The sequence below is a fragment of the Piliocolobus tephrosceles genome, chromosome 11 (assembly GCF_002776525.5).
Source record: "Piliocolobus tephrosceles isolate RC106 chromosome 11, ASM277652v3, whole genome shotgun sequence".
Taxonomy (NCBI): Eukaryota; Metazoa; Chordata; class Mammalia; order Primates; family Cercopithecidae; genus Piliocolobus; species Piliocolobus tephrosceles.
Genome location: NC_045444.1, coordinates 60821854 through 60838538, shown reverse-complemented (window position 1 = coordinate 60838538; position 16685 = coordinate 60821854). Strand labels below are relative to the sequence as shown.

The window sequence follows — 16685 nt, the reverse complement described above, 5'->3', positions numbered from 1 at the left end:
GTCAGAAGCGTAACTCCTGGTCAAGAAAAGATAGCTACTATTACATAAGTAATTGAGGGGGTTGCATTGTCTCACAAAATTACTTTTCTGTTTTCCTTAAAGATAATTTACTTTATAAATAGTTGTGTTCTTAGCAAGATTTTAATTTTGGGAGTCAGTCATTCTTGAGTAGGAGGAGGATTTATCTCTATAATCTGTTAAGAAGTAATTGAATGAGTATGATTTACTTTTACTTTTCTTTAATTATAAAAGACAATTTAAGTTTTTTAGCTGTCATATTTTAATTGTGATATATTTCAGGTTAACATAAAAGTTTTAATTTCTTGGCATTAAGATTATTTTACTTATGAAAATTGTCCCCAGCCTCCTACTCACCCCCAAGAAAAAAGTAAGAGATTTTCCTGATGTTTTATAGTGTGTGACATTTAGTTGGGGGCATTTTATGTATTGTTATTGGAACTGTGTTAATTCATAGTTACGTTTATCTTCAATTGCTAAATCAAAGAAATGCAGTAGGTCTTGAGCTTGGATTCTATCACCAAATAGATCTGTGTGCAAGTTGTAATACCTGATTTGTCTGTGCTTTTGATTGTCTTATTTGTAGAATTGTAATAATGGTCAAGTTGCTGTGAGGAGTGAGTGAAATAGCTAGTGTAAAATGCTCCATCAGCACTTGGCACATGTAGACACTCAATGTAAGTTTGGTGGTAATGTTATTATATAGCAGCCATCTTACCTCAAGGCAGCATCCTCAAATAATTTCCCATTACCTTAGAGTGGATACAGAATGGAAATAAGAAAGTTTGTGTCCAGCTCAAATTTTAGTTTTTGGCAGATCTTACATTGGCATTTTGTGGCTATGGAGAAATCAGCATTTAAAAGGATAAACTGTAGAAAATATATAAAAATGGTTTTTTATATATTCATATTTGCTAGGAATCACAAATCTTGTTTGGAAGTAGCCAGAGCTTAAAATCCTAAATACCTGTTGTATTTAATATTGTTCTTTTCATGGTCTAGTTCCCATTTTCTCACTATTGGTTGATTTTCCATCTATGGCATTTTCCAGTAATGCTTATATTTGAATATCTAATACTGACATTATATTCTTTGCAGATTTGCTAGAACATTCTAGGTCAGCATTTGTTAAATGTTTAAAAATGTGTACATGTGAGTCTTCAAAATTGATCAGCCTAATGATAACCTTTGTTAATGCATTCTGTACGTGCTTTCCAACACCAAGGGACTTTAGCTAAAGACACTTAGCTGTTTAACATTAGGCAAGTCATTTGACTTCACCAGGCCTTGGTTGTCCCCCCGTCAAAGTGGAAGTGATATTCACAGAGATAGTAAGCTGAGGTGGATACCTAGAAGACCCTTGTAGCTCCAGGAGTCATGGTTCCCTATGTATTCTAGCAACTTTCTGTGCTGAATTCCCTGGATTGTTTTGTGCTGGTGGACAGCAATAGCTACTGAGAGTGAAACTGCTGGCGCTGGGAAGTATCTCTCCGTGGCAGTACATAATTAAGAATCATTTTTAAAATTATTCTTTGCTTTAAACCGCATGCATCTTAAATCTAGCTGGCTGAAAATCTACTCACTCAAAAATAGATTTATTTTATTTACAGGTGTCATCCAACAGGACAGGGTTGATGACCTGTTCAACAGCTTGAAACATTGATTCCCTGTCACAATGGATGACATTTGTAAGTAAAGACAATCATGTTTAATTGATTTAAAGTATCTATTGACACAAGTATGGTTTAATAAATATTTAATGGGCCCTTAATAGCTAAAACCCCTCTTGTTCATGAATTCTTTACCTCAGAGGCCAAAAGTGTTGGCTTTGCAGGAATTAGCATGCTGTTGTGGAAAGATACTAGTGTTGGAATTAAGAGCTATGTTCTAGTTCTACAAGAATGAATTTTATATGTCACTTTGGGCAAACTGCTTTACTTTTCTGAGACTGTATTTCCCTAGCTTTATGGGAGGGCTTTGGACTAGGTGGTCTCCAAGATGTGGTTCTTTTAGTGTGTGATCCTTTAAGGAGTGTAGGTATTGTAGAAGAAAGATAACATCATACCAAAAGGAGTACCTGATGGGGTCCTGAGAGGTGAGGTCTGTTTTTAGCTTACTCACCAACTAATTGTATGACCTTGGGACAGTCACCTCACCTGTCTGGATTTCAGTTTCTTTGTATGAGACAAGGCATTTTCTACAAAACATTAATTACACAGGATTTTAATAAATACTGCAAAAAGGGTTCTATGCTCAAATAGGTTTGATGAAAATTTCAGTTTTTTTAAAAGTCTGATCCTTTCTGTAGGCCTTCTCTGCGTTATGCATGACCTAATGTGATTATGACTCTCTAAGAATGCTGTCACACTTATTTGATCACCCTGCCATTATTAAGAACATTTTTGAAAAATAATGTTTCATGAAACCCACTTTGGGAAATTTTGAGCCAGATAATCTCCTAAGGTCTTTCTTTGTTTTAAAATAGAAAGATGAGAATTCCAAGTGTTTTTATTTTTTTGTTGCAATCCTAAAGGTGTAAGTTGTGCATCTGAGCTTTTGGGAAAGGCTGACAGGATGGTTTCATGGCTGTGAAGGTTTTTACCATGAGGAATGAATCCTGAAGATTCTTACTTGTCGCTAGGATCTGGTAGCCTGTTGTGAGGGAAAAATATTTTTTCCAAGTGATAGCTATGTCATTTTTCTCATTAACTATTTAAGTTGCTTCCTCAGCTTGAAATATTGATTGGAAAACACTGAAATAGATAAAAATATTTAATCATGAAATTGCAGCATCTTGAGAAGCCAGACGTTCTTCGCTTCTAAAATGGCTTAATTTAGCAGTCCAGACTGGCCAAGAACCCAACTTTTATTAGTTACTTCTTTTTATTTATCTTGGAACTGTATTTGAATAGTTTGGTATTCCAAGTGGTAAATACAATATGTTTACGTCAACAGATACTGGACCAATGGCTGAATGCAATAGTTTTTATGATAATTTTACACTTAATAATTTTAATTCCCCCAAGCCATGCTTTCAAAATGTCTCATATAATTGTTAATAATATAAACTATCAAACATGATATAATTTACATTTCAGAAGCCATACTGTGAGCCAGATCTCTGCATCTAGGCAGAATGTCCTTACTTTGGGATTTTGTTATCTAAGATCTAAACCTGTCCCACACATGTGTAAGGGTGCCTGCGATGTCAAGGGTGTACAAAATGAATTGTTTTATTTTATGGAACTTTGACACACTATATAACCTATGTGTGTTCTGTGTATTTTTTTCTTCCCCTCTAAGCTTAAAATGAATGCAATGCTTGATACATTGTCATGTTAATTTATTTTTAAGGAATTTCTTTAACATTTAAGTTCCATTTTTGAAGAATTCTTTTGCGATCACCAGACTGTGTGTTGTATTAAAAAGCCTTGTGAAATTTTAAGTTGAAATGTAAGTGGGGTCCTTGCCCAAAACTGCCATAACTACTTGAATTCTTGGATATCTCCACAAAATGCTAGGAGTCTTTGTTCCCTGCAATAGCAAAAGGGGCATGGTCAGTCTGCTTTGTTGATTGGCTTAGTCTCTCACAAAGCAAGTCTTCTAAATGTTTTTACTTTGCTTCAAATATATATATAGGCCATTACCTGTATCCATGTCATCTCAGTGTACAAATCAGCAGTAAGGTGATACTTAATCACGAATAAAAGTAACAATACCAGAGGAGTACGTGGCACAAAGAAGTTTGCAGAAAACTGTTGATTTCTTGATTTTGTACCTTCCCAGTCTTTTGGGCCTTTTTTGTCATTCCTTGTTCATGCTCAAGCTGTGCTCCTCTTTTTGTTCTTCTCCCTCTTAACCCTGCCTTTTAAAATCCACTTCTCGCTGTCCCCCAAATTTACATGCTCTAGTCTCCAATGTGGCTTGTTCAAGGTTAAGATCAGTTGTTCTGGGATGAACAGGCTCTTAGAGATTGCCAGTTGTGCCCCGGGTTACTGATTTGCATTAAAAAGCCAGTTTAGTAATTTATGAGGAAGACTATAATTTCTGCACAGAACTTCTCATAGTGCATTTATCCTCTATAAACAGCCTCCTTCAGAAATTAAATAAATTTAAATTTTTAAAAAGTATATATTAGTCTGTGTGGTCTTGAACAAGTCCTTAACCTCCCCAAGTCTCAAGTTGCCCCAGTCTCTAAAATGGGGATTATGGATACCATTACACTAGTGGGCAGGAGTATTGCAAAGATTTTATAATGTGGCCTCCCTAGTAAATGTGAAGCATTGCATGAAGAATTATTGCTTTCTGGGATCAGAGTAGTTTCCAACCAGGTGCCCATTCCTGAGTCTTTTAGTACTATCCCCCTAGCTTTTGCTAGGAACAGCATATTTAGATTTATCTTTAAGATTCATCTTTTGAGTGCTTGAACTGCCCTTTAAGTTCACAAGATTGTTATCTTGCATTAGGAGCAAAGGGCTACTAATTGCTTTATCAAGAAAGCAGAGTTTCTCTTTTAATAATATGGTGATAGCTCTATCTCTGCTCGGGAAATGTATGCCTTTGTCCAATAATTCTCTAATGACTTTTAAGGCCAAAATATATTATTTTTATGTGATATTTGCATTTTAGTATCGAACAGTATTTTAACTCTCCTTTCCCTGAATATAATACAAGTCAAACTTTCTGCTTCTATGCCTGTCAGTGAACTTTTATTAAACCTGCACTCCATGTTGAGCCCATTACAATCTTTCAGATTTTCTGTAAGTCTGTTTAATATCTTTTTCTTTAAATAGTCTTTCATGAGCCATCTACACAAATAATTTCTTCTTGATATTCAGAAGCTATGTTGGATCCTTTTTTGTTTGAGACAGGGTCTCACTTTATCACCCAGACACCCAGACTGGAGTGCGGTGGCACAAACATGGCTCACTGCAGCCTTGACCTCTTGGGCTCAAGCTATCCTCCTGCCTTAGCCTCCTGAATAGCTGGGACTCCAGGCCATGCATTACCATAGCTGGCTAATTTTTGTATATGTTGCAGAGACCAGGTTTCTCCATGTTGCCCAAGCTGGTCTCAAACTCTTGAGCTCAAGTGATCTACCCACCTCAGCCTCCCGGAGTGCTGAGATTACAGATGTGAGCCACAGTGCCTGGCCTTATGTTGGAATTTAAACAAGTTAAGAACAAGGCAGGAATATTATCTCCATTTCTTCTTCAGTCTCCTGAACTAACTTATCTCCTATCAAAATTAATTGCACTTAATTCAACATTTATTGTGTGCCTCCCATTTGCAAGGAACCAGGCTAGGCTCTGGAGGAAATAAAAGATATTTAAGATTTAAGCCCTATCTCAAAGAACTTACATTTTCATGTTTTGTTATTTCTACCTATTTAATAACACTTAGGCATCTTGAAAGCAGGAGACAAGCTGCCTTTATCATCTCTATATTATCACAGGCATTAAATAAATATTAAGTTGGACTCACTTTGATTTGAGTTTGCCATTATCATAGCCCAGCAGACCACAGAAAACACTTTTGTAGATAAGAAAACTGATTTTTCAGAATCATGAATAAGAAATTAATATGAGATTCTGGCATTCCACCCCAGTTTCAAGGCTTTCGTCCTCCAGTATTGTTTCATTTGTGACTCGAAACCTTGAGTTTTGTTTGAACAGTTGTTGACTGACTAAATAAATGACTTTTTAAAAATGAGTTCAGCCAAATCCAAGGTCCTAATAAAAATCAGTCCTGAGACTGAGAAAGAAAAACAGTCATTCAATTTGATTTGCTACTATATATTTTTCCCTTAAAGAATTCAGAATCCTTAGAATGTCCTTGGGAGGTGGAGAGGGTCATTCTTCATTCTATGGTTAAAGCATCAGAGGTAGAAAACAATTGTCTTTTGTGACATGAAATAATTTGTGAGGGTGGTGGCTAGATGCTCCTCTTTAGGGATATGTTCAAAGCAGCTAAGATGGTAAGTGGCCAAGCTCATGGCTGTCAGTTGTGTATTGGGACCATGTATACCTTAACAGAGAATCCCATGCTGTAATGATTAAAGAAAACTCAAATGGGGCCCAGGAAATTATTTGTGTGAATCTCATCCATCCTTCCATCTTATCACCCACAGAAAAGATTAGTAATTGAAGGCCAGTAGGGAAAACCAGATGGAAAGAGGAAGATGGAAGATAAACATCAGTTTCCCAGTTCCAAAGAACCAGGCCAACAGAAGACCAAATTGTAATTTTCCAAGCCAGCTGCAGTTTTGGAAGTTTTCTGTATCTGGGCCAACTAAACAAAATCACTTAAATTACTGATTTAAGGGTTAGAAAAGAAAGCGATTAGAACACAACTGCTGTTTCAAAGTCTTTATTTTGGTGAGGAAATAATCATTGGTGGCAAAATCTTCATTCATCTAACTTTTCAAAAGGAATCAACTCTGGTAGCTTATAGAAGAGTATCACCGTTTGGGGTACAAAGCAAGATGAGACTATCAAGCAGTTAATCTGGTCTTGGCCACATTGCTCACTGACTTTGTGGGCAGTTCTAAAAGAATCTGCTTTCCAGTTGTAAATCCTCACATTAGACCACATGCTCTGGATTTGTAATTTTCATCTTATGTATTTTGCTCCATCGTATTTTCCTTTTTTGTTTGGAATCATTTCTCTTTTCTCCTAATATTTACCTCTCAGAGATTGGAAAACAATAGCCGTACCTCTGAGCCTTTACTTAAGTTATGAAAACACTTGTTTTTATATGGCCTCATAAATTAGTCCCTAACTCTTTGGGGGCCTCTTTCAAATCACTATAACTGGTCAGAAATGCTTAAACATAACATTGTATTGCAATAACTGGATTCTTTCAACAGGAAATTATAGGCAGCTATAATGGCTACTAATCTTATCCTTGTCTCTATGTCCCTTTTAAAGTATGCTACATTATTTTCACTGTGGTTTGTCAGTAACTTGAAGGAATCAACCCTATTATCCTTCATTTCGTTAGCTTCTAACACCATTCAGTGAACATTCACTGAATGCTGTAGGTTTGCTGATGGCTTCATTTACATTCTTAAATTTTACATCTCATCCAGTGTAAACATTTTCCTTGATAATATCTACATTAGTTCATCTTGTACTTATTTACTAACAATGTTTAGTAGAAGGTCATCTTTATGGTAAAATTTCCCTCCAAAAACAGGGGCTTTTATGCAAGCTGCAGATTGTTTAGCACCTTCTTAAGAGATTTTACACCCCTCTTCCTTTCACCCACTCAATGGGAAAGGATCTCTGTTCTGGGTATAGTTTGCTTATTAACTTTAGAATGGCTTTGGGCTGCCGCCTAAGTTCATAGTGAGAAAAAAAGCTATAGTCCTTGTCCCTTGAGAAAGTTCTGTTTTTCTTTATAATGTGGAAACTCTACAAATGAGCCTATATCTCCATGTTTCTAAGAATTTTTAAAAAGTCAACTTTTTAAGGTATAATTTACATGCGGTAAAATGTGCACAGTTCCATGTACAGTTTGATGAGTTTTGACAACTATATGCACCTGTATAACCAACCCTACAGCCATATATAGAAACTCCAGAAAGTTCCCTCATGCCCTCTTATAGAAAAATTTTAAATTGTTGACATAACAGGTGACATCTTATTTTTAATTTCTTATATTTGAAGTACTCCTTTCTTTGTTTTTCCTCTTTTTATTTATTATAAACATATCATCTAATTATCTTTAATATCTACCTTCCTTAACTCCGATTTTGGAATGTAAAATTTCTCAGGTCATTTTTCTTAGGGAAATATGAGCAACAAAGGAATTAGAGGTGTATAGTAGTGATTACAAAGCAGTATAACTTGTTGAAGCTTTCAATCCTATCATTAGGGAGTCTTCACCTTTTAATCAGTAATAAATGCTTCAATAAATTTGAGTACACCAATAAGGGAGGATACCTGGGTGCAGGGAGGAAGAGCCTCTCTGGTCTGTTGGGATCTTCGACCTGAGCCAGAATCACTCAGCCAGCCCTCCTTTAATCATTGGCTATACCTTTGCTCTTCCTTTCTGGCCTGAACAGGTCCCCCAGAGGTGATACTCATGATCACAGTTGATGGGAAAGTAGAGCACACCCTACCCTCTAAGTGTGAACTGTACCTCATGGTACCAGGTACCACAGTGAGAAAAACTATCATTTCTGCATTTCCCTCTCCCAGTCTTACTCAAATGGGAAAATTTATGGCAGTTGTATGATTTCAGAGTTTCCTATGGAACACCACTACAACATTTAGATTTCTCTTCTTATACTCCTTGAAACTATGTAGGTGCAGCCCACTCGACTGTCCTGTAGAATGGAGTTCTCCTTTACCGAGTCCCAGGTGAAGAATGACATCCTCTTGTGTGACAGCCTCCTATGGGTAGATTGTGGGTTGTATAAAATTCCTAGAGAAATGATTATAACTTTTCTTCTGTTACCTTTAGGAAAACCTATTGGAATGTAATTGTTTGAGGCATGTTAATATAGGCAGAACCTTGACTTCATTCTAATTTCTTTAAAAAAGATTAAATCATTTGCATATTAGTTTTAGTAACTGATTTCAATGCACCTTGACTGGAGTAGGCCCTCCAGTGACCTGGAATTGTTCTCTAAGGAAGTGGCCATTAGGGGCTCAACAGTCTCTTCTTGTGACCTACCTTTAGAATTCTGCATGGTTTATTGGCCACATTCTAGACGTGTAGTGTTTCTTAAGGCTGGGAGCACCGGGAATCGTATTGTAGAGAGGAGGGCACCAGAGTACCCAAGTAGTAGAAAATTGTATAAATATTTCATTTGCACTGACTAACTTATCATGTTATGCCAACAAGTATAGGTGATATTTGTGAGCAAGTCCAATCATATTATCTAAAATTGTTCTTAAATTTAAAAACAAATCATGTTGATATATCTAATTAATAAATATAAGATATTTTTCCAAGTTTTAAAGAAATATAAGCTCTTTATAAAAAAAATTGGAAAGATACGAAAAACAGAGAAAGAAGGAAGGGGCTTCCTTATAGCTCCACCATTCGAAGACAACTTTATGTTAACATTTTGATGAGTTTCCTTTCAGTCTGTCTTCCTATGCATAGATTAATGTACACTTTTTTATTTTAATTTTAAGTAACTCATGTTTATTGCTTACAAAAATAATAAAACTATGAGAAACAATGAATATATAAATTACCCCAGATTACACAATTGACAGAAATATAACTAATAATATTCTGCTGTTTATCCTTCCAGAGTTGGGGGGCAAGGAATCTTTCTTCTATATAAACTACTTTGTAATTTGCTTTATTGACCATTAGGCTATGAACAATCTTTCCATGTGAATATACATATATATTTCTGCTTTATGTTTTAAATGCCTGTATAATACTCCTTTATATGCAGGAATTTAGTCCCTTAATTTTTTTTATTCATTCATTCTTTAAATATTCATTGTGTAATTAACAAGACCATCATGGCTCTGTTCATGAAGTTAATTTTTGTCATTCACACCCAGAATACAAAAAAAGAAATTTATTTGCATCATTTTTAAAGATGAGGAAACTGGAGTAGAGAGAGAGAGACTCTTTTTGCCAGGACATTTTGTTCTTTAGTGATTGGTAATCAGTACTCTTTTTCCCTGTGCTCTCTATGTTTAATAATAAATCTTCCTTAAGTAATCTTTTTTTTTTTTGAGACAGAGTCTCGCTGTGCTGGAGTGCAGTTTGATGCAATCTCAGCTCATTGCAACCTCCATCTCCTGGGTTCAGGTGATTCTCATATCTCAGCCTCCCGAGTAGCTGGGACTACAGGCGTGCACCACCACACTCAGCTAATTTTTTGTATTTTTAGTAGAGATGGAGTTTCACCATGTTGCCCAGACTGGTCTCCAACTCCTGAGTTCAACTGATCCGCCTGCCTCGGCCTCCCAAAGTGCTGGGATTACAGGCATGAGCCACTGTGCCTGGTCCTTAAGTAATCTTTTAAAAAAAAAGAAAAAGTTGTCATTTTAACAGTCTTTGTAAGTTTAGAATTTTGTTTACTCTTGTAAAATGGCTTTTTCATTTATTTCCAGAATATTTAATGCTTTAAAAATCAGCATTTATTTATAAATAAGGATAACTAATAAAAATTTAAATGTATAAATTAATTTCCTTTGTGGATAATTAAAAACTTGTGCAAATTATTTTTCTTAGAATAGTCTGTATCTTTAAAATTATAAAACTTCTATATGAGAGAAACATTTTTCTGAGTTTACTGAATATAGAAAGTTTGTACATTAGCTTCATATGTAATCATAGTCAAGCTTGTCTACACTTTAGAGTTGCCCAGTTCTAAATTCATGAAGTATTTTGAGAGGAAAGGATTTCCGTAATTTCCATCTGCAGCATGCATAGAGGGGCTTAGCTGAAATTGTTATTTAAACCAGAACTATTTTGCTATCTTGTGGCTATAACATTCTAATTACCACGTATTTCAATGTGAATAGTGAATTCCCTTTGTCCCCTTACAGATAAAGCCCCCCAAAATGCCTTTCCCTAAGTAATGAATATGAAAATGCTTTTTTTTGGAAGCAGTGTTACTGCAAAGGGGTGGGTTTTTCTGTATTTTGTTTTTAAAAATCATACCGACATTGATTATAAATGTTTTTAATATTGCATCACTTTTGATTTCGTACAAAAACATTTTAAACTTTTAAACTAATTTATTTTTCTTTAGAACAAGGTACTTAAATAGTAATGGATCTTTAATGTTTTATCTGGTGTTAAGACTCCTAAAGAATTTCTATATCCTGTATGCTAAGTTTGGTCATAGCTTGGAGTGATCCACAGTATCTGGTTCTTTTTCTGCTATTCTTTTCCTCCCTTAATTTCTTAACTTTTTGAGATTTGTTTTTCATAAAGATCCACCTTTACTCTTTAAACAGAAACACTTCAAAAGCAGCTTTATTACATGTTATGTCCTATTTATCTAGCAGTTCCCTCACACACAGAAAAATAACCAACTTTTTAATTGGGCATCTACTTGGAAGAAGAGATCTGGATCCTAGTCTGTCACTTTAGCTAATGATTTTTGCTTTAAGCATGTCTTAATAACCTCTCTGGGTCTCAGTAGTAAAATGAAGGACTCAGCTTCATAGATGACCACAAGGTCCCTTCTTACTGCCATAATTTTCTACCCATATGTTCTTTTCGTTAACCCTTAAGAGGTTTTTCCAATTAAAGATTCTGTACTTCTGACAACTTACTCCAAGAGGTAGAACAGACTGAACATATACAGGTTTAAGTATAGACATGAATACTTAAATCTGCTACTGACTAGGATTATAAATCTTTGAGCCAATCAAACCATTCCCTTTGGCCTTAAGAAACTGAAAGTCTCTTCTAGCTCCCTACTGTACATTTCTAAGAATTGTAAAGCTTAGAATTATAACAGAAATAACTAACATTTATTGAGCGTGGCGTATCAGTAGCTGTGCAAAGTACTTCACCAGGTTATCTCCTTTAATCTTTAATGCAATCTTTTAGGGATAGGTGTTAACATGGAGATCTTTGGGGGTGATAGATTTATGGTGAGTTATCAAGATATTCTAGGGGGCTGTCTTAATAGTGCATCCTCTATTTTTGGGAATGAAATCATAGAGAACAGCCAGACCCTTCCACACAATGCCCCTTAGTATCACCGTAGAGACTTAATGTTGGACTGAATAAAGACTAAGTAGATCACTATCTTTTGAGTAGTTAGGTTACCAAAAGGGAGTAGTACCTCTAGAGCTGCCCAAAGGAAGTTGAAGCATGGTTCAGACTGACAATTAAAGAATGTCACTCTAGAATTGCAACTCTTATGTTCAGTTTTTTAAATAAACTCTTACCAAATGCGAAGGAACGAAGATTCCAATTCATTGAATAAGAAAACCTATGATATCAAATTTTAAATATAGAAAAATAAAATATCCTTTCTTAAAGTGTAGCTTAGTTCTTTCTTAGTTGCTTATGTCAAATGCTGTCCTCTCTTCATTAAGTATCACACAGATGTACACATTCAAATAGTCTTGTTCCTTTCATACAATAAACAAATAAATACAACATACAACAACAATAAATAAATAAGAAAGGATTTAGACTTAGTGATTGTGTAAATTTATACGTAAGAGTGCACTAATTCAAGAAGTGAATTTTATTTTATTTTTATTTATTTATTTAGAGACAGGGTCTCCATCTGTCAACCCAGGCTGGACTGCAGTTGTGTGATCATGGCTCAGTGTAGCCTCAAGAACTCCTGCTCAGTGTAGCCTCAAGAACTCCTGGTCTCAGAACTCCCACCTGAGCCTCTGAAGTACTGGTACTACAGGCATGCGCCACCATGCCTAGCTAATTTTTTTTGTAGCGATGGGATTTTGCCATATTGCCCAGGCTGGTCTCAAACTTCTGGGCTCAAGTGGTCTGCCCGCATCGCCTCCCAAAGTGCTGGGATTACAGGCATGAGCCACTGTGCCCAGCCAGAACATGTGCATTTTAAATAGCAGTATAAGGATAGATACAGGTTAATTTTTAAATAATTGAGCCATATTAAATGATTAACCTAATTTATTTGCATATTAATGAAATCTGATAACTAAGATTTATAATATAATGCATATTGCATTTGTTATATTTTAGATAGCTTACATTTACATCTTCAACAGTTGACTTAAACTCAATTTGACAGTTTTAGGTTTTCATCATTTCAGTCTTCAAAGTACTTATTAGCATTTCATTGTCAAAATGGAAGCATACCTAGCTCTTTGAAACTGACGAAAGACCTCTGAGTTGACAGTCACCTCCCAAATAAACAAGATTTTTAAGACAGTTGAAGTGCTTTCCAAATAAATACTCTAAAGTCTATATGTAACACTTACTGTAGAGAGTTTACTATTATTTAAAAGTTAAAAAAAGGAAAAGAAAACAGAAACAAAAACCCTCTCAAGTCTTTAACACAATTTGTCAGTTTATCATTTTCTATGTTATCTCTCAGAAGAAGAGAAATCAATAACACTGAAGGATTAGCATTTCATAACTATAAAAGAAAAAAATTAAAGATGGTCTTACTAATGACAGTACTTATGAGAAATAAAATAAGTAGAATAAAACTTTAAATTTGGGGGAAGTTCTGAAACATGCGGTGACAAATAATTTTTTATTAAGGTGCTAAGTCAGATCAGCATTCTCACCAATGAAGCTTTCTATAAAATCGAAATATCTGCAGAATTTTTGATTCAGTATAATCAACATGGAGCCTAAACATCTATATTAGTATATTTACCTTTCTATGTACACATCTGTGTCACATGTGTGATTCTGTTGCTCGGTAGAATTTATAACTAATAGATTAGATATGTGATTCTGAAGCTTTTTGGAGTTAGGACCCCTTTACACTTTAAAAATTACAGAAGACTTCAAAGAGCTTTTGCTTATGTGGATTATATCTATTGATATTTACTATATTGGAAATTAAAATAGATTGTATAAAATATCTTTAAGAAACATAAAAATTACACGTTAACAATATTATTAAATAACCAATTTTTGAAACAAAAAAATTTAGAAGACTGGCAGTGTTTTACATTTCTGTGAATCTCTTTAATTAATGGCTTAATTTTAAGGAAATGAAACTGGGTTCTCATAAATGCTTCTGTATTCAGTCTGTGGTGATAGATTGTTTTGGTTGAAGTATATGAAGAAAATCTGGCCACACATAAACATGCAGTTGGAAAAGACAGGAGTATTTTAATAGCCTTTTCAGATAATTGTGGTATTCCTCATTGATACCATAGCAAAACTAGACAAGTGGTAATGTCTTAAAGGTTACTTGTAATGTGGAGTCTGAAACCTTATTAATAGCCATTTTTTAACTCTGTTACACTGAAACCCATTGGTCTGTTGAACTTTGAATGGATCTTTCAACTGTGCATGATTTTGAAACATCATGCATTGGTCACTTGAAAAATATTGGTTCACTGAGTTATGTAGGTCTTCCAAATGTTGACATATTTTATACAATATAAAAAAGTCACATTTGTTAATATTCAGAAAACTCATTTAAGTAGCAGGAAGCTGTCAAGTTTAGGGTGGCAGATACAGATTTTCCAAAATTCTAATTTTACCTGAAATGTTAATGTTATCATTGACTGTCAGTTGTTTTCCTTGAGGTAACCAAAGCACTTCATTCATTTCATAGAAAATGCCAAACACCTGGCGGAGCTCGTTGACTCAAGGCTGTCATCCCAGCACTTTGGGAGGCCAAGGCAGGCGAATCATGAGGTCAGGAGATTGAGACTGCCCTGGCTAACATGGTGAAACCCCGTCTCTACTAAAAATACAAAAAATTAGCCAGGCGTGGTTGCAGGCGGCTATAGTCCCAGCTACTCAGGAGGCTGAGGCAGGAGAATGGCGTGAACCCAGGAGGTGGAGCTTGCAGTGAGCCGAGATCACACCACTGCACTCCAGCCTGGGCAACAGAGCAAGACTCCGTCTCAAAAAAAAAAAAATGCCAAACACGCAAGTCTGAACAACCAAAATTTGTTTTACACATTCTTTCAAGTAAAAAATGGTACTTCTGTGGAGAAAGGTGCTAGCTCAGCTTACTACTAAAACAAAGAATACTTTTCCTCAAGACAACCAGCTCTAAAGGGAACCCAGAAATACCTTTTATATCATGTGATGTGAACCTAACTTTCTCTTTTGGAGAGGTTTTCAACTGTGGAAGTGTAAAACTCTAAATTTAATGTAAGCTACAGGAGAAGAGACAATGAAAACAAACAAAAAGCCTACAGTAACTAATTTAATATGCTGTTGTTCATTAAAAACAGTATTGTGGCCAGGCGCAGTGGCTCACGCCAGTAATCCCAGCACTTTGGGAGGCCGAGGTGGGTGGATCACTAGGTCAGGAGATTGAGACCATCCTGGCCAACATGGTAAAACCCTGTCTCTACTTAAATACAAAAATTAGCTGGGCGTGGTGGCATGCACCTGCAGTCCCAGCTACTCGGGAGGCTGACACAAGAGAATTGCTTGAACCCAGGAGGTGGAGGTTGCAGTGAGCCAAGATCGCGCTACTGCACTCCAGCCTGACAACAGAGCAAGACTCCGTCTCAAAAAAAAAAAAAAGAGTATCATTTGTATAACATAATGTATTAAATTCTATACCTAGTATCTCAAAGACCCTGAAAAATGAAACCAACAAAGAAACATTATTCAACTGAAGACATGGTTTGATATTTTGATAGTGAAAACATAACAAAAGCATATGCTTTAAGAACCTTTCTACAGCTGATCCTGCAGGAGGAGATATTTTAGGCAAGTTTTTTTTAAAACAATATACTTCTTATTTTCATGTCTCTATTATTAAGACATGCATTTTAAAATAATGAAAATAACTTCATTTTGCAATTTTATAGCAAGTTATGGGTTTGAGTTCACAGAAGGAAAAGTGATCAGACTTTAGGCTTATGAATGGTAGATACTGCCTAAATTCCCTTTTCCTTCTAATATTTTCTTGGAATTTATTGCAGAGGGTTTTTATTTATCCAAAAATTTTCATGGCACTTTACATTATTCCTCCAGTAATAGTTGTTTTGGTCCTGCAGATTAGTTTAAACCACAGTGATTCAACAACCTGTGGAATAGAAAACTACAGTTCATGAATCCTAAACATCCTCCTTATTTCAGGTGGCACATGTTCTCTCAGCACAACAAATGTTTTCAATTCAGTATCTCCTTTAGTCAGTTATGTTGCTAAGATACCTATGTTATCAAATCTCTCTAACATGTTTTTAGTTCATATTCTGCATATATTTTGACTGCCAAATGAAGAAACATTATTTAAAATGCCGTTCTTCTTAGCACCTCTGACCTGCCATTACTTTTTGAATAACCTAGATAAAAGACAAAAGGTTTATACATTTCTTTGTATTAAATCTGTTCTGACCATATAAGGGCAAGAGACTGAAATCATTCAGACAGGCACTCATCTGTGAGTCTGAAGAATTCAGTGAGGCTTACGAATGTGCCATGAATTTTGCTCATTCTTTTAACATTTATTTAGCATCTACTTTGTCCCAAGTCTTGTGTTAGGCTATAAGATTGATGCTAATGATGATAACAATATCAACATCGCATCACCACATAGTCTTTGAGAGTTTTGAGAGCTCTCTGCATGCTGGGTACTAAAAATATATGCCTTATGTATATTCCAAACATCCTACCTATATTATCTCATCTCTTCCTTCCAGTCCCCATGAAGTATAGGTACTGTCTTCATTCCAGTTTTACAAATAAAGAAACTGAGACTTATCTAAGATCCCATAGTAAATGGAGCTAAGATTCTTTTACAGATAGTCTTTACTCAAGAGCCAAGCTTTTAACCACCTAACACTAAATTTTAAAAATTTTAAATTTTTAAATTTAAAACAATTTAATTTTTTAAACACTTTATGGAAGGAAGGATTAGGCATATGAGGAGAGTTTATAAACTTCAGCTCCCTGTCTGTATTATTTCTGATAAAAGGACCGTATGAGATGGTCAAAAACTACCTTGTGGTTTGGACATCAGAGGTCTTTAAAAACACATCCATATTGGAAAGAACGAGAAATCTGGGATGGAGAGAGGTGTA

The 16685-nt window shown here is 35.3% G+C and overlaps 1 protein-coding gene across 3 annotated transcripts in view; it reads left to right on the top strand.

Moving 5' to 3' along the window:
- The window catches only part of CHN1 (chimerin 1), a 202274-nt gene that overhangs the window by 123989 nt on the left and 61600 nt on the right, over positions 1-16685 (top strand). The gene's annotated exons all lie outside the window — the stretch shown is intronic.